We start from the raw sequence: 15216 nt of genomic DNA, 5'->3' as shown, positions 1-15216 counted from the left end.
AGAGGCCCAATTCTTGAATGGGTGAGTGTCACTACCACAGCCTCTAGCCCATTCAGCTGCCAAGTCGATCCCAAAACCTGGGATCAATCCCCTGTTTGGCCAAAATCGCAGTAACTTTCTATGACGATAGTGGTACATAAATAAATATAAATTTAGATATTTAGGTACTGCTAGAGGTGTCTATCTAATATTCAGTGACATATACTACGTTCCTAACAATTCTCATGTATTTAGTGAGGATTCCATTTAATCAATAATAATTTTTAATGCATAATAAACTATGAATTAAAATCAATCTGTGTCCTGTGATTATTGGGTCTAATTTTATGCTAGACTCATTTTGAGGGACTACTTATCCAACCATGACATTGATCACATTTCTCTGGTATTCCTATGGACAGGCAATAGTTTCTTAGGCTCTCTAGCCCCTTTTAAGTGGCATGATCTGGATTCGAACTCAGGGTCTAGCGTCTAGGTTGGCCCATGGCTTCACTGACAGCCCGCCAGCCTTCAGCAATGCCAGGTGACCTACAGGTTGCAGCCATGTCATTCAGACCCAGGATGGTCACTGTGCAAGAAAGAAAGATAGAAACTGCTGACCTTCTGCGGTTTGTGGCTTTTTTTTTGGTGGTGTTTTCATTTTGTTTTCCTGTTAGTCACCGAGGCCTAGGACCCAGGATGGGCTGTGGGTGGGGCCTGAACTCTGGTCATGGGAACTCTCCCTCAGCTTTTCAGCTCAGGGCTAGTGCTGTATCATTTGAAATACAGCACCATTCCTGGCTTTTTCTGATCCTGTGGTGCTGAGGAATAGAACCCAGGGCTCATGCATGCAAGGGTGATGGAAACTGAGGCAGGATTGCCACGACCTAAGTTAAAGCCCCGTGCATGGCAAAAACTAAATTAATTAATTAATAATATTACTGAAGCTCCCTGTCTTGGATTTTGTGCCATTTTGTTGTTTGCCAGGCAGGGATGCATCTTGAGATCTGGGTAACTCTGATGCACTGAGGGGGATAGAGGAAAAGAAAGCTCTCCTCCCTTGAAGACAAGCAATTCAGGCCTGTTCCCTAGGACTGAATTCAAGCCCCAGCCCTGGAGAACATAACATTTATAGACATGTTTATTATATGATTTATACTTACATCCATATATTCAGTTTATATCGTGTTTGATGGAATGATTCATTATATTTTATTATTTATTTATTTACTTACCATTTATTTATGGACTGACTGTGAGTGCACCTATAACATTTATTACATTCATTCAAATCTATTCCATAGCATGGAGCTTTGCAGACATATTATATACATAATACTTGACACCCAGCATTTGCACAGAAAAGGAAAACAGGTATCACACTTGGAATCTTTCTCTAGGAAGACATTTTTAGCAATGCTGGGGCCTGAACTGAGGAACTAGGAGGCACAATTCATGATTGGGTGAATGTCAGCATGGCAGCCTCTAGCACATTCAGATGCCAGGTGGATCTCAGGACCTGGGATCGAGACTCAGTTTTGGCCAAAATAGCAATACTTTTCTATGCAGACAGTGGTATAAAAATAAATATATATTTAGAAATTTAGATACTTCCAATGATGTCTATCTAGTAGTATTCAATGACATATACTACCTTCCTAGTGATTCACAGGTATGTAGTGAGAAGTCTATTTAATCAATTGTATTCTTTTAGGGGCTGGGAAAGTGGCTCACTGGGAGAGTGCTTGTCTTGCATGCATGAGCCCTGGGTTCTATTCCTCAGCACCACAGGATCAGAAAAAGCCGGGAATGGTGCTGTATTTCAAATGGTACAGCACTAGCCCTGAGCTGAAAAGCTGTGGGAGAGTTCCCATGACCAGAGTTCAGGCCCCACTACTGACAAAACACACACACACACACACACACACACACACACACACACACACACACACACACACACGTATTCTTTTAATGCATAATGCATAATGTGAATTAAATTCAATCCACATCTTGTGAATACTGGGTTTAATTTTATGTTAGACTGATTGACAAACTACTCATCCAACCATGACATTGATGACATTCCTCTGGGGTTCCTATGAACAGGCAATAGTTTATTAGGCTCTCCAGCCCTTTCTAAGTGCCATGACTGGGATTCAAACACCTAGGTGTCCAGATTGGCCTATGGGTTCACTGCCAGCCTGCCAGCCTTCAGCAATGCCTGGTGACCTACAGGTTGTAGCTGTGTCATTTGGAACCGTTATGGTCACCATGCAAGGAAGGAAAATGGAGAAACCACCAACTCTCTGCAATTAACGGCTATTTTTCAGTGCTGTTTTCAATTTGTTTTCCTGTCAGGCCCTGAAGCCTCAGATCCCAGGATGGTCTGTGGGCCCAGAAGCTTCAACATCCCAGCTTAGGGTGATGGAGGCTGAGGCAGAGTTGCTAGGACCTAAGTTCAAGCCCCATGCCTGGCAAAATAAATGAATAAATAAATAAAATATAATAAATTTTTAATAAAGTATATAAAAAATAAAATAAATCTTTTTAAAATTCAAAAATATTAAAAATACTAATGGAGATCCCTGGCTTGAAATTTGTGTCCGTTTTTTTCTGCCAGGCCTGGGATTTGAACTCAGAGTCTGGGAATCTCTAAGGCACTGTGGAGAATGGGGAAACTCACCCTCTTTGAATACAAGCAATTCAGGACTGTTCCCTAGGTCTGAATTCAATCCCCAGCCCTGTTAAGTAATATTCATCCACACTTGAAAAAAATGATTAATATCTACATACTTATGTTTACTGTATATTGCTTTGAGGGTATTTATTTTTTGTATTAGTCATTCATTATATTTATTGACTATTACTACACTTATAACACGTATTAAATTCATTACGTATTATTAGAACTATACAGATTTGCATATGTATTATATATCTTACTTCAGACCCAGGACATTCACCGAAATTCTATATTAGATGATCCCATGCTTAGAAAAACAGAAAGAATACACCAACCAAAGTCTAATTTATCCCTAGGTACCCCATTGGCTCACATCTGTAATTCTAGCTACTCAGGAGGCTGAAAAATGGACGATGAAATTTCAAAGCCAATGAAGGCAGAAAAGCCTGAGAGAAATCATCTCCAATAAACTGGCAAAAACTCCGGATACAGGTATGGCTGAAGTGGTAGAAAATCAGCTATGAACAACCAAGCCAAGAAAGAGCAAGCTGAGTTCAAGTTCATGGAGTGGGAGAGGGGGATAAAAGGGAGAGAAATCCTCCAAAAACAGAGAACAAAACAATAGAAAAATCCCACATAATTTATGGTACCAACCAAACTGGAAAAAAATAATGAAGCTTGTGCAGTTGCATAACTTTACATGAGCACATATGCTCTTAGGTACACTTCAAATCTACGTTTTTAATAATATATATATATATATATTAATAACGGATATATATATATATAAATAAACTTTAAATAAACTAAAAAGCAGCCAATGAATAAATACTTCTGAATTAGTGCCTTAAACATGGCATTATAAATTATTTATACTAAAAGTATATTCCAGGTTTCTTTTCTCAGAATCAATCTTTAAGAAGTTTGTTCACGTGCCTGACACGGTGGCTCATGCCTATAATCCTAGCTAATCAGGAGGCTGAGATTTGAGGATGGTGGTTCAAAGCCAGCCTGGACAGGAAAGTCCGTGAGACTCATCTCCAATAAACCACTAGAAAACCGGAAGTAGCATTGTGACTTAAGCAATAGATTAATCATATTGAGTTGAAGAGTGCAGGGATAACCCCTGAGTTCAGGCTCACGACCAAAAAAAATTTTTGTTTATACAGATCATAAAATTCTAACACTTTGAGCTTTAGGAAACATTTATTCCAGAGTCTTATGCTCTTCAGGCAAATACTCCACTACTGATTACATCCAACTCCCAATGTTTTTGTTTTTCATTTTACAATCTAGTTTATTCCCCAAATGCTTACAAGTACCTGCTGTCCTCACAAAAGTGAGTTTTTATTCAGAAACCCAACTTTTTGTGCTATGACTCCCTTAGTGTATTTTGTTGTAGGCACTGAGGCAAACTAAAATGACACAAATGTGGAGAGTTTATAATTATAGAAATAACTCTAAATATAAATAAAATCAACTGTCCCAAACTTCTAGGGAGAAATGGTGTTCTTATTTTCATGTTCACTCTTCATGGAAGATGGTCAAAATAGAAACACCAATGTGCTATGCTGAAATGTAAAAGTTTAAACCCCTTTTTTGAAAAACTCTAGTGTTATAAAATCAAAATGTATCAAATAAAGGCGAAGTGAACTTTAAAAAATATTTAAAATGAGAATGAAGCTCCCTTGCTTGTAATGTGCGGCATTTTTTTGTCTGCAAGGCCTGGGATTTGAACACGGGGTCTGGGTAACTCTGTTGCACTCTGCGGGAAGGGGAAGCTCATCGTGCTTGAAGACCAGAAAGTCAGGCCTGTTCCATAGGCCTGAATTCAAGGCCTATCCCGGGAAAGCATACTCCTTACATACATTTTAAAGATAGGATTGAACTTCAATACAGATGTCAGATTATATTATGTTTGGGGTGGTTATTCATTGAATTTTTTTGTTTTATTCATTTATTTACCGTTTATTTTATTGACTGTGATGACACCTAACAATGTATTATATTGTTTGCATGCTATCACATAGCATCTAGATTTGTAGATGTCTTCTCAATCATGCCTGACACCCAGGACTCTCCCGGAAAAGGAAAACAGATTGCCTTCTTAATCCAACATTAAATTTTTGGCAGTGCTAGGATCTGAACTCAGGGACATGCAGTCCCAATTCATGAATGGGTGAGTGTGAGCACGGCAGCCTCTAGCCAATGAAGCTGTCAAGTGGTTCCCAGGTGATGAGATCTTGCCCCAGGATTGTACAAAACAGCTATACATGGATAGGCAGACACTGGTTTACAAATAAATATATATTGGTAAAAAGAGCCATAGCCGCCTATCTATGATTGAATGACATATACTACGTTCCTACTAACTCTTAGGTATTTATTATACCACAATTAAGGGAATAGCATTCTTTTTCATGATTAATAAAGTATTAATTGAGATCGATCAGTGTCCTGGGATTATTGCATCCAATTTTAGACTCGACGGATGCACAAACTTCTCTTTCAATAGGTATTCCTATCATAGGAATGAGTCTCTCTTTTTTTTTTTTTTTTGGTCAGTCGTGGGGCCTGAAGTCTGGGCTTGGGCGCTGTCCCTAAGCGATTCAGCTCACTTGAGCTACAGCACCACTTCCGGTTTTCTGGTGGTCTATTGGAGATAGGAGTCTCATGGTCTCTCTTGCCCGGGCTGGCTTTGAACCGGGATCCTCAGATCTCAGCCTCCTGAGCAGCTAAGATTACAGGTGTGAGCCACCAGTGCCCTGCAGGAATGAGTCTCTTGTGATCTCCTGCCATTGGTAGGTGTCATGACCGTGATTTGAAGCCAGGGCCTATGTTGACAGGTTGTCCTATGGTTTCCTTGATAGCACGCCAGCCTTCAGATATGGCAGGTCAGATCCATTTTGCAGCCGTCTGATTCAGACCCAGGATGGTCACTGTGCAAAGAGAAAAACATAAAAGCCCCTAGCCCTCTGCATCTCCCCAATTTTCGTTCTATCCCACTTTATTTTCCTCATGCAAGCCCTTTGGGCCTAGGATTCCAGGATTGGGTATGGGTCCCGAGCAGCACCTAGCCTAGGGTGATCGAAGCTGAGGCAGAGTTGCCAAGACCTCAGTTCAAGCCCCATGGTTGGCCAAAAAAAAAAAAAAAAAAGAAAAGAAAAGAAAAGAAAAAAAAATAATTAATTAATTAAGTAAATTAAAAAAAAAAAAAAGCTCCCTGATTTGGAATTTCTGTCAGTTTTCTTTCCTAGCCCAGGATTTGACCTCAGGATCTTGGTAAATCTGTAGCAATGTGAGGGAAAGTGCAGATTTGCCACTACTGGAATTCAAACCCCATGCCAAGCCAAAACTAAAAATAAGTCACTCAGCTTGGCAGGGGGAGTAGTTTTGGAGATGGGAGGGAAGGGATGGTAGGGGGAAAACAAAGGAGGAGCCAACAATGCTCAATAGGAAATATACTGATGACCTTGCTCAAGTAACTGTGACCCCTCCATACAACATTTTTACAATAAAAAAACATACAAAAAAGAAAAACAATGTAGTTTTCAGAGAATCACTTTGGGAGTAAGGGAAGGATATCTGAATAGCTGTACAAAACTCTACACTGCTTTTTTTAATGTTCAGTATGTAACTGAATAAACATAACTGCTTTCCTTAAAAAATTAAGTCATTATCTTGGAACTGGGCCAATATTTTTACCATTGGTGGGATTTGATCTCACCGTCCAAGTAACTCTTTTGTACCATGGGTGAAGGCGAAGCTTACTGTCCTTGACAAAATGAAATTCAGGCTAGAGTTCCCATGGCCTGAATGGAGGCCCTGTAATGGAAAAGATATTTCTACACATATGTAATATAGGATATATACTTACATAATTATGTTTGTTACATATTATGATTTTAATTATTGATTTTGTATTTATTATATTTTTGATTCATTCATTTATTGTGTATTTTATTTACAGTTATCATACACATATTTATTACATTTCGCACATCTATTATAAAATTACACAATAATTTAGGACATTGACTCATTTTTCATTAAAACTTTTTGTGTTGAAACATGATACATAATTAAATGGAGGCATTTGTAATAGTCTTCACAAGTTTAGAGTCTCTCTCAAGTATGAGCTTTGTCTTATTTATCTTTGAACACCTTCCTATAGGGATTTCTTCAATGATTTATACTCAGAAGCCTTTTTTTTTTGGACAGACAAGTTGTGGGATGAGATTGTAAGCACGAGCCTAGAAATGTGGCTTAGTGGTAAATAGCTGGCTCAACATGCATGATTACCAGAGTTTGAATATTCAGTGCCACATACTCAGAAAAAGCCAGAAGCAGTGGAGTGGCTCAAATGGCAGAGTCCTAGCCTTGAAAAAAAAGCCCCAGGACTGTCATATACAATTGGCCAGATGCGGGTGGCTCACACTTGGAACCCCAGCTTCTCAGGATGCTGAGATTTGAAGACCACAGTTCAAAGACAGCCTAGGCAAGGAAAGCCTGTTAGACTCTTATGTCCAATGTACCACCAAAAAAAAAATCCCGTAGTGGCGCTGTGGGTCAAGTGGTAGAGTGTTAGCCTTGAGCTGAATTGCCCAGGGACAGGGCCCAGGCTTGATACAAGACACACAACTGGAAAAAAGTAAGGGTTAATCAAAGTACTTTTCTTATCTGCTAATTAGGAGAACATTCCCTGGAAAATAAACGCTGATGTAAACCAGAATTGGAGTCAGAGCTTAAGGTTGAAGTGTAGCAGATCCACTTGTCCAGCCTCTCAGACTCTAGCATTATAACCTTGTGTGCTAAAGGGATCTGAATGGTCCAATGTTGAAAGGCTTAATATGCTCCCCAAGCCCTTTGTGATAAGCAGTTGACTTGTATTGTCAATGTCATTACAGTCCTGAACCTAGCAGAACACCAGTAGCTTACACCCATCAACCTAGCTAAGGAGGCTGAGGTCTCAGGATTACAGGGTGAAGCCAACCAGGGCAGGAAAGTCTATGACACTCTGACTTCCACTTCTGAAAGGTTAGATGTTCAACAGCTTCTTATGTTTACCTTGGTGATGAGAAGTTACTTGAACTCTAAATGTTATTAGAATTCTTGTGCTATAGAAGAAGGAAAGAAACATCATTGACTCATCCAAGGTTCAAATGAAATTCTCAGGATTCAAGCCCTAGCCCTGTTAGCAGGAAGAACTCCAGTGTAACACTGTATTTGAAGGACAGAAAACAGTATCAAAAGCCAGGCTAGGTGGAGAGACCTAGGCTTGTAGGATTAGGAGGCAGAAGGTACACACTCAACAAGGAAGTGAGCTGCAAACCATTTCATTCATTCATTCCAGGCACACCCAGCAATGAGGGGAAACCTGAAACATTTGTTAGAGTTACACCACGGTCAGTCTTTCTCAGGCTCTTCAAACAATGAATAACCCTCCTCATTTAGGTGAAGGGAGCCTCAGGCTATCTTTAGGTTACCAATAGAGTCAGTTTAGTGAGAGAGAGGGCAGGAACAGGGTAGAAAAACCCTGCTCTCTGTTCTTAGGGAGTGGATTTGTTACATCTGTCAGATTTGAAGGCCCTTTTTACCTCTGCGAGTCCATTCTCCTTCCTTTATTCTCCACATTATTAATGCAAATCCCCAGTCCAAGGACAGGCAGGGCCGTTTCTCTTCTGTTTCCAAGCACCTGAGTTAGAACCTGGCTTTGCCTTGTTGTTTCTGGGGCCTTCATCTGCCTGAGAAGTGGGAAAGAGACAGTCTTCCTGCTCTGTGGTCATGTGAAGGCGATGCTGGTATCCTGGCACACTGTAGAAGGCCTCATGACTGGGAATTGTTCCCTTCTTTCCTCCTGACATCCAAGACCAGATTCATGTATCATTTTTCTATCTCTCTCTCTCTCTCTCTCTCTCTCTCTCTCTCTCTCTCCCTCTCTCTCTCTCTCTCTCTCTCTCTACCTACCTACCTACCTATATATCTCTTTGACATTTCTTGGGATGAACTCAAAGCCAGGGCACTGTCTCTAGCACTCTACTACTTGAGCCACAGCACCAATTCTGGCTTTTTCTCTGTATATGCGACTGAAGAATAGAAGCCAGGGCTTCTTGCATGCTAGGCAAGCACTCTCTCACTAATCCACATTCCCTGCCCCATCTTTTTTCTTAATGATAGTTTTTACATAAGTATGCTACAGTTTGTGTCCCCTAGTGTAATTTTCTGAATACTGGTTATTTCTATAAACTCTGATCTCTTCCCTTGCCTTATTTGTGACTGTTCCTGGATTAGCCTCATAATAAAATGTAACTATAGCTGCTGAGAGCTGCAATGTGCATCTTATAAGGACAGAGGCCTGGAACCCTGGAAGAGCAAAACAATGGGGCTGAAATAAAGACAATGATGCAGTATGCGTAACAAGCATATCTGAAAAATCAATTAGTATATGAAAGCAAAAGCTTTGCATACAGTCTGTTGGCACTCAAGGAAGTAACATACACAAGTAAGTAAGTAGGGCACTGATACGTAAACTTGGCCTTCTCTTTTTGAATTTTATTTTTTGGACATCTCAGGGCTTAAACTCACGGTGTGATGTGTTCCTCAGGTGTTTTGCTCAAGGCTGAGCTTCTAATACTGCCATAGCTCTACTTCCAGCCACCTGGTTGTTAATTGGCCATAAGCAACTCAGACTTCCCTGCCTGGTCTGGCCTGTATCTCCTGCTAGGCTTTCGCTCCCAAAACTGGAGCTCTACCCTCTAGGCCACTGCTCCACTTCTGGTTTTCTGGTGGTTTATTGGCAATAAGAGTCTCACAGACTTCCTGCTTGGGCTGGCTTTGGAAGGCGATCTCCTGAAGAGGATTCAAGCAGTTTTCTTTAGGGATTTGCCAAGGAGCCGCTCCACACAAACCTTTAATCTAAATCTCAGGAGGTACTAGATAAAAATAGAAATGTGCAGATGCTTCTAGTGTGTCCTAGATAGTTAAGGTTGGAGACACACAACATTCAAAATTATTAGATAATTTTATAGGCAAAAGGATCAATGCAGACACTATGAAGATCGCTCTAGCTTTTGGTCCTCTCATCCTGAGATAGTAAATTAACTGCAGCTCATTGCTAAGTGACAGAACTGGCATGTCCTGTGGACATTTGCTCCTCAATTCTGTGACACTCATTTCTCACTTTTGGCTTCAAACCTGTGACCAGAGTGGAACATGAGGAGAGAAAATCCTTCTCCGAGAAAGCAGCTATAAAGAACATTGGGTAGTCTCTTGTAAGTTCAAACCATTGGAATGACCCGCTAAAAAGTCAGATTGTCCAGATTAAAAAAATTAAGAAAAGAAAGATGTTACCAGTGGCTGCTGACTGTAATCTCAGATCCTCAGGAGGCTGAGATGTAGAGAATCTGAATTTGAATCCAGCCAGTGTAATAAAGTCCTTGACACTGTTATTTCTAAGAGATCACAGAAAAACCCAGAAATGGGCTTTGACTCAAGCTTAATGCACTACCCTTGAGTAAAAGGAGCTCAGGGACAGCACACAGGCTCATAGTTCAACCCCAGGATCTGCCCCCTCAAAAAGAGCCTGTATCTCCACGTCTTTGTCTATGTATGGATGTATTCCTACAGGTGAAGCTCCAGAGTAAGAGGAGCTATGATGAATGGTACCAAGCTAGGAAATTTGTATTCAATACTATGACTTCATAACACAGAGGATGCTTTTATGACATTGCATGTTCCAGGGCTCCCCTCACTGCTCCCAGTATAGCCGGAAGGTTGCTCTGCACCCCAGTCCTGCTGGAAGAAGTCTCTCTCATTGTCTGGACAGGCAGACAAAAGGCTTCAATCCTGTACAGCTGTGTAACAAGCAACTCCATCTGGGCCACTTAGTGAGGAGGAGTGTGGGCAGGCTCTGAAAGCCAAGCTATCCCTCTCCCCAGTGCTCTATTTTGACAGGAAGCCTTCATTTATGCCACCTCCCATGGAAGGCCAAGTTCTGTGCACTTATTCTGCCTCTGTGAGACTATATTCTGATGTTCAGATACAGGGCTCAATATAATTCAGTAGTCCTTCTGGCAGACAACTAGGGCACTGAACCTAATTAAATGTTTCATAACCTGCAATGATGGGCCTATGATGCCTCTCTTAGCTTTCCAGAAGATTCGGATATCCAAGAACATGTCAGATATCACAAAGTTTCCTGTCATCTAGGGCTGGTGAAGCTCATCAGGATTTGAAACCTTTGACCTCTCCTAGTTGGGCCCTGAGAGGCTAAGTTTTGGGGTTAAAAACAGGGCATGGGTGATGACCATGATCTCAGAGCAGAAGTCTACAGCTTTCCCATTTTGTGTCACAGCTTCACTTCTACTTTCTGTGTGTGTTTGTGTGTGAGTAAGCGAGAGCACGTGTGATTGTGCATGTGCATACACTAGTCCTGGAGCTTGAACACAGGACATAAGCACTGTATCTAGTTTCTCTTGTACAAAGATTGCCCTCCCCTACTTGAAACACAGAGCCATTTCAGGCTTTGTCCTAGTGATGTGGTCCAGAGTAATCAAGCCTAGGGTTTCATGTATGCAAAGCACTCTACCCTTAAGGCACATTCTCAGCCCTCTACTTCAGGTTTGTTAGTTTGCTTATGTCTTTTTTGTTGTTGTCAGTTGTATGAGTTGAAGTCTGGTTCTGGGTGCTGTCCCTGAGCAATTCAGCTCTAATCTTGTGCTCTACCACTTGAGCCACCGGTTTTCTGGTGGTTCATTGGAGCTAAGTGTCTCACGAACTTTCCTGCCCAGCCTAGCTTTGAACCATGATCCTCAGATCTCATCCTACTGAGTAGCTAGGATGACTAGCATGAGCCACAAGCACCCAGCTTCCATTTCACGTTTCTTAGTGATGAATTGGAGATAATAGTCTCATGGGACCTTTTGTGTCTGGGATAGTTTGGAACCCAGATACTCTGATCTCAGCTTCCTGAGAAGCCAGGATGACAGACCTTGGCTATACAACCCTAGGCTGTGGCACTCTGCTGCAAGGGGGTCCTTGGCTCCATGTGGTGGAGTGCTGGCCATGAGTCCAAGAGGTAAGGATCAGCGCCTAGACTCTGAGTTCAAGGTTCATGACTGAGAAAAAAAACAAAACCAAACAATTGTCTGGAGTAGACAACTCACTAGACTTCAGTAATACATAATTTTGTCCCTGCCATGGGGACATATCTGAGCCTCAATATTCTTGTCTGCCTAATCATCCAAGTTGTGGAGCTATTACAAGGGCAAGATGAAAGAATGCACCCTTTGAAGGACAAAACACATTACACTCTTTACAGTATTCAGCACCCAGCACCCAGCACCCAATGCAGGACTCAGAACACTGCACATTGTGAAGGACTCAGCACATAGCATCCTGAGCAGGACTCAGCAGACAGCACCAAACGAAGGACCCAGCACCTCAGGAAGAACTCATCACATAGCTGTATCCCACAAGCTGTCATTAGTATTAGGGTGCTTTCATCAGTATCACCATTCTTTCAGAAACACATCACAAACTGCACAAAGTTCACAACTAATGATTGAGGTTGGTGGGAGTTTTTGGGGGGGCGGAGTCAGCCATAGGGATTGCACTAAAATGTTGGGGGTAGTGTCCTAAGAACTTTTGCTTGAGCCACAGCACAGAGTTTCACAGACATCCTGCCAGGGCTGGGTTTTAAACCCATCAATGTCTGATCTCAGCCCCCGAATATCTTGGATGACAGGGGTGAGCGAGCCAGCAGCATGTGGTTCTGTGGAGCTGGGTTGCAGTGGCATACCTCTGGCTAAGTCAGGTTAGATGGCAGCTGTCAGCACCAGACTCACGGCTTGCTCTGTGATGAGGTATTTGAAGTCCTCTACTTATAGAGTTGCAGCGGTGCCAGTCCTGGGTCTTGAGTAAGAGTCTAGACACAGTCCTTATGTTTTATGCTCAAAGCTAGTGCTCAACTGCTTGAGTGACAGCACAACTTCCAGATTTTTATGTGCATGTGGTAGTGAAGAATCGAATCCAGGGCTTTGTATGTACAAGCCATCACTATACAACTGAGCCCCAGGAATGACAAGTGTATAAACAGATAAATATGTAGATTGATATATATATATGTATATATATGTATACATATGTATAAAACAAGAGGAAGTTGTCTGTATATTATGAAATTACATATATTACTAGTAATTATTAACAAATAAATTATTCCTTCAAGTTTTAAGAACCATGGTTGAATATATAACAAGGTATTAATTGAAAATTAGTCAAAGTAGTATAATTATTTTGTATAATTTTATAGTATACTCATACACTAACTACTAATTTAATTGTTACTTTTATAACATTCCATTTGTATGGATGTATATTGGCATGCATTTCTTAGAATCTCCCAACAATCCTTAGTGGCAGTCCAGGCCTAAGTTAAAGTTTCGGTTATGGCTTCCCTAATAGCCAGGCAAAGATCAGCACGCAAGGTCATGTACACTTTCTGGGCCTTTTCATTTAGGTCCAGGATTGTCAGAATGCAAAGGGAAAAAAATGTAAAACCAGGTTATCGATCTTCTCTGTTTTATCCTTCTTCTTTTTATTTTTTGCCAACCCCGAGATTTGAACTTGGGTCCTAGGATCCAAGGGTCAACTGTGGCAGAGATGACAAAACCTGAGTTCAAGCCCTGTGCTTGGCCAAAGGAAAAATGCCCTGGCTTGGAATTTGGACCACTTTTCTGGCAGGCCTGGGATTTGAACTCAGGGTCTGGGTAACTCTGTGGCACTGTGGTTGAAGGGGAAGCTCACCATGCTTGAATACAAGAAATTTTAGACCAGTTCCCAGGGCCTGAATAGAAGCCCCAGAACTGAAAAAAAATAATATTCATATATGAGATTTATTTACATGCATGGGTTTAGTGAGTATGACGTTTATTACACTTATTTATGTAGTATTATTACACACATAACATTTCATTTATTACAACCTATCACACAGGATATATTTGCATATAGATTATATATCATACTGAGACCCAGGATATTTTTCAGGAAAAAAAATGTGTCAAAAGTGGCTTCTTATTCCATGAATAAATTTTTGGCCATGCTGGGATTTCAACTCATGGCCTAGAATGCCCAATCCATAAGTGAGGTCACAGTCTTAGCTCACCATCCTCTGGCAAACTGAGCTGCCAGGAAATGCTGAGGACCTGTGATCAAGCCACAATAGTGCCCAATATATATACTGATAGCTGTGTGTGTATATATATATATATATATATATATATATATATATATATATATATATATATATATATATATATACACACACACACACATTTAGAGAGAGAATGTGAGGATATCATTAAATTATATATATATATAGTTACCAATTATTAGTTTAAGTTATGTCTCCATTTAATGAAATATAATGGCTGAATACTTATAAAAGCATTAATTAAAAATTAGTCAATATCCTTCCATTTGAGGAATCATACCATGGTGCTAGAATGGAAGATTTAAGTTCAATAATTCTTCTGTGGCATTCTAAAATAGAATCATGAATTAACTACAAATTTAATTATTACTTTGATTACTTTGATAACATTCCATTAGCATTCACATAAATAGGAATGAGTTTGTCAGGATCTCCCTCCATTTGTGAGTGGCAGTCCTGGCATTCTAACTCCAGGCCTAGATGATTTATTTCAAATGTAAACAATTGGAATAACACTGTGAAGATTTCAGATTGTCATGATTTTAAAAAGAACACAAGAAGAAAAGAAAGCCAGGTGTCAGTGGCTCCTGTATTTAAGGCTAGCTCCTCAGGAGGCTGAGGTGTAGAGAATGCCAATTTGAATTCAGCCAGGGCAGGAAAGTCCTAGACACTCTTATTTCTAAGAGATCACAGGAAAATATGCCCATGGGTTGGGCCTGTGCCTCAAGGGCAGAGCTCTACCCTTGAGCAAAAGGAGATCAGGAATAGGGCCTAGTCTCATATTTCAACCTCGGACCTGACAAAGAAATAAAAGAATTCAGTAACTCCATGTCTCTGTGTATAGTTTTGGATGATGTATGTACAATGGGCTTTCAGCAGGTTGCCCTTACCCAGAACCCCAACCTGGGCAAGCTGGGAAAAGCCCTCAGAGAGTACTAAGTATGAGCCAGTAGCTTGAACAAAGCATCCTTCTCTGCCATTTAATAAGTGAAACCCCGAAGGCTTGCCTGGGCTGCTGTATGCAACAGGTGCATAACATTCTGGCTGAGGTATCTTATTGGGACATCTAGCAGCCAGCCACTACCTCCAGGGAGGCCACAGTTCCTAGGCTGTAGGAGTTGTGGAAGGTTCTGGCTCCATATTTCTTTTCCCTCTGTAGGATGTGAACCTAGATCTCTGGGGCCTGGTGGCTATCACACATTCATCATTCCTCATTGCCGAGTCTCAGGCTGGTCCCAAATCCTGGTAAAGATATAAAATGGCCAGCGATTTCTGTGCTGAAATACCACCCTCCTAGATCCTGTTAGAAGTGAGCCTTGGGCTGCAAATTTGGCTTTGT

This window comes from Dipodomys merriami, unplaced genomic scaffold, assembly GCF_024711535.1.
Source record: "Dipodomys merriami isolate MVZ:Mamm:240054 unplaced genomic scaffold, mDipMer1.0.p SCAF_23, whole genome shotgun sequence".
Taxonomy (NCBI): Eukaryota; Metazoa; Chordata; class Mammalia; order Rodentia; family Heteromyidae; genus Dipodomys; species Dipodomys merriami.
This window is presented reverse-complemented; position numbering follows the sequence as displayed.